Consider the following 4043-nt stretch of genomic DNA (forward strand, 5'->3'; position numbering starts at 1 on the left):
TTGCCCAGGAGTGCAATGGCACGATCTCAACTCACCACAGCCTCCGCCTCCTGGGTTCAAGCGACTCTCCTGCCTCAGCCTCCTGAGTAGCTGGGATTACAGGCACCTGCTAATACACCTGGCTAGTTTTTGGTATTTTTAGTAGATATGAGGTTTCTCCGTGTTGGTCAGGCTGGTCTCGAACTCCCGACCTCAGGTAATCCACCCGCCTTGGCCTCCCAAAGTGCTGGGATTACAGGCCTGAGCCACTGAGCCTGGCCTCCATTTTTTATTATTACTAGAATCACCATATTTCCTGGCTTGTCTGGAACAGTATGAAACATGTTCTTATGTTTATAGCAAAATTAGGTCAGGCACGGTGGCTCACGCCTGTAACCTCAGCATTTTGGGAGGCTGAGGTGGGCGATCACCTGAGGTCAGGAGTTCGAGACCAGCCTGGCCAACATGGTGAAACTCTGTCCCTTCTAAAATACAAAAAATTAGCCAGACGTGGTGTCTCACACCTGTAATTCCAGCTACTCGGGAGGTTGAGGCAGGATAATTGCTTGAACCCTGGGGGGCAGAGGTTGCAGTGAGCCGAGATCACGCCACTGCACTCCAGCTGGGCGACGGAGCGAGACTCCATCTTAAAAAAAAAAGAAAACCAAAACCAAAACTGCTTAAGGAACTCTATAGAATCACAATATTTAACACAATTATTATAATTTAATATAGAAGCACAAGCAGGGAAAAAAATATGTCATCAAAGTTTTCAAGTAGTCAACTCATTATTGGAGCCATTTTATTTTATTTATTCAGTTGGTTCAGAATTCAAAAGGGCATATAATGAAAGTTGCTATCCTGCTTCTGTTTCCCAGCTATCCAGTTTCCCTCCCTGGAGGGAAACAGTGTCATTGTTGTTGTTGTTGTTGTTGTTGTTGTTGTTGTTTGAGACAGAGTCTTGCTCTGTCGCCCAGGCTGGAGTGCAGTGGCGCTATCTTGGCTCGCTGCAAGCTCTGCCTCCCGGGTTCACTCCATTCTCCTGCCTCAGCCTCCCGAGTGGCTAGGACTACAGGCACCCGCCACCACGCCCAGCTAATTTTTTGTATTTTTAGTAGAGACGGGGTTTCACCGTGTTAGCCAGGATGATCTCGATCTCCTGACCTCGTGACCCACCTGCCTCAGCCTCCCAAAGTGCTGGGATTACAGAAGTGAGCCAGCACGCCTGGCTGTTACTTTTCACATATTATGGAAATTAGCTCTTTATGAAATGAGTTGCATACATTCTCCTCTCCCTGCCAGTTTATCATTTGACTTTGGTTTTCCATTTGTGGATTTTGCCATGTAGAAATGTTTTCTCTTTATGTGGTCAGGTCAGCTTTTTTTTCTTTTTCGAGACCAGGTCTCACTCTGTCACCCAGGCTGGAGTGCAGTGGCGCCATCATGGCTCACTGCAACCTCGAACTCCAAGGGGTCAGGTGATCCTTCCACCTCAGACTCCTGGGTAGCTGGGACTACAGGTGTGCACCACCACGCCCAGTTAATTTTTTATATTTTTTGTAGAGACAGCGTTTTGCCACGTTGCTCAGGCTGGAGACTTACTATCTCTAAAATGACATAAAAATCCATTGTTCAGCTAGAGGTTCACATGTGATCCTTTATTTCTTCTGCTTCCTTATCCTCTACATACCATAATGGGTCTCAAATGCATCCACTTCTCATTCCCATTGCTACTATCCTAGTGAAGCTTCTTAATTTACGTCTCCCATCAGTTTTACTCCCTTCCATTCGTTACAGCATAGCCACAAGTGATCTTGCAGAAATGCAAATCTGATTATGTTGCTTTCAAAATATAACCCAGTAGTAATTTCCCAACTCTAACATAACTTGGAATACAATTAAAAGTGAGTGGAGAAAAACAAATGAGAGATGAGGACATACAGTTAGTAAATGTAAATTACTCTTGATTATGGGGAAAACTGGAATATCTAAAGAATCTAGGGTACAGGAAAGGGCTTTTATTTGTCTTTTATGTATGAGTGTTTTCATCTTTTTTTTTTTTTTCTTGCTCTGTTGGCCAGGCTGGAATGCAATGGTGGGATCTCCACTTATGGCAACATCCGCCTCCAGGGTTCAAGCAATTCTCCTGCCTCAGCCTCCCGAATAGCTGGGATTAGGGATTACAGGCATGTGCCACTACACCTGGCTGATTTTTTGTATTTTTAGTAGGGGCGGGGTTTCAACATGTTGGCCAGGCTGGTCTCGAACTCCTGACCTTGTGATCCGCCTGCCTCGGCCTCCCAAAGTGCTGGGATTACAGGCATGAGCCACTGCACCCAGCCTGTTGTTCCTTATTTCTTTATTATTTTGTATTCATCTGTAAAGGAGGATTTTCTTCATCAATTACTTGGTTATTCTGAGAAACAATTCATATAGAAAAGGCAGGCTATATATTCAACTTGTTTTCCTTTATTTACTAGTTTTAGGAATAGTAAGTTGATTATGTAATATTCTCTTAAAGATGATCAATTAGGGCTTTGAAAAATTATTATGAACTTATGGATTTTATTAAATTTGGCATGTTTACATTCTTTGTAGTTACTCTTTTTGATGCTCAAACTGTACCATCTTTGGACAATAGCAACCCACTGAAGTTGATTCTTTTTAAATACTATTCATTTAATTTTTGACTTTTTTCAATAGAGATTGTGTTTCCCAGGCTGGTCTTGAAATCCTGGTCTCAAGCACACCTCCTGCCTCAGCCTCCTAAAGTGCTAGGATTACAGGTGTGAGCCCCCATGCCCGGCTTCTAAAGTTGATTCTTGAATCCTTTTGACGTAACCCCAGTAGTCTTTGATAGCTTTCTTGCTTACTGCTGTGAAGATGCCTTGTATGTACTGTTTCTTCTTATTGTTGCCAGTTGTATCTTTCGGATCTATTCCTACAAGTGGGACTGTTGGGTTGAAGGGTAAATACACATATAATTTTGGTAGATAGTGTGAAAGGCGTTATTGTATTTTGTCTTTCCACAAGCAATATATGAAAGTGCCCTCCCTGCCTTTTTTTTTTTTTTTTTTTTTTTTTTTTGATAGAGACAGGGTTTTGCTCTGTCACTTATGCTGGAGTGCAGGGGTATGATCTTGGCTCACTGCAGCCTCAAGCTATCCTCCCACCTTACCCTTCTGGGTAGCTAGGACTAAGGCATATGCCACTGTGCCTGGCTTATTTAAAAACTTTTTTTTTTTTTTTTTTAAGAGATGGGGTGTTGCTATGTTGCCCAAGCTTGAAAGTACCTTGTAACCCACAGTCTCACCAACAGTTTGTTGTAAGCTTCTGGATTTTTGCCAGTCTGGCAGGTGAGAAATGGAATCTCCGGGTAGTTTGTTTGTTTGTTTGTTTGTTTGTTTTGAGACGAGTCTCGCTCTGTTGCCCAGGCTGGAGTGAAGTGGCACGATCTCAGCTCACTACAAACTCCGCCTCCTGGGTTCACGCCATTCTCCTGCCTCAGCCTCCCGAGTAGCTGGGACTACAGGCGCCCGCCACCTCGCCCGGCTAGTATTTTTTTTTGTATTTTTTTAGTAGAGACGGGCTTTCACCATGTTAGCCAGGATGGTCTTGATCTCCTGACCTCATGATCCGCCCGCCTCGGCCTCCCAGAAGTGCTGGGATTACAGGCGTGAGCCACCATGCCCACCCTACTCCATGTAGTTTTAATGTGAGCATATTTTTATGTTCAAAATCACATTTTAATAAGTTGATGATAGCAAACCTGCATTGACATTTAAAGAAGGCAGGCCAAGCATGGTGGCTCATGTTTGTAATCCCAGCAGTTTGTAAGGCCAAGGTGGGAGAATCACCTGGGTGCAGAAGTTTGAGACCAGCCTGGGCAACATAGTGAAACCCCATCTCTATAAACATTTTTAGCCCTCACTCGCCAGTGACGACCTGTCTCGTCGCTGCGCGCACGCCCTGCCACTAACCCCGCAGAAATGCTTTGGTTACCTACAGTCTTTTGCCAGATGAGACCAGGTCCAGGTATCTGACTACCTCAATCTTCACTCGGT

Source organism: Rhinopithecus bieti, unplaced genomic scaffold (genome assembly GCF_001698545.2).
Source record: "Rhinopithecus bieti isolate Rb0 unplaced genomic scaffold, ASM169854v2 scaffold_35950, whole genome shotgun sequence".
NCBI classification, from domain to species: domain Eukaryota; kingdom Metazoa; phylum Chordata; class Mammalia; order Primates; family Cercopithecidae; genus Rhinopithecus; species Rhinopithecus bieti.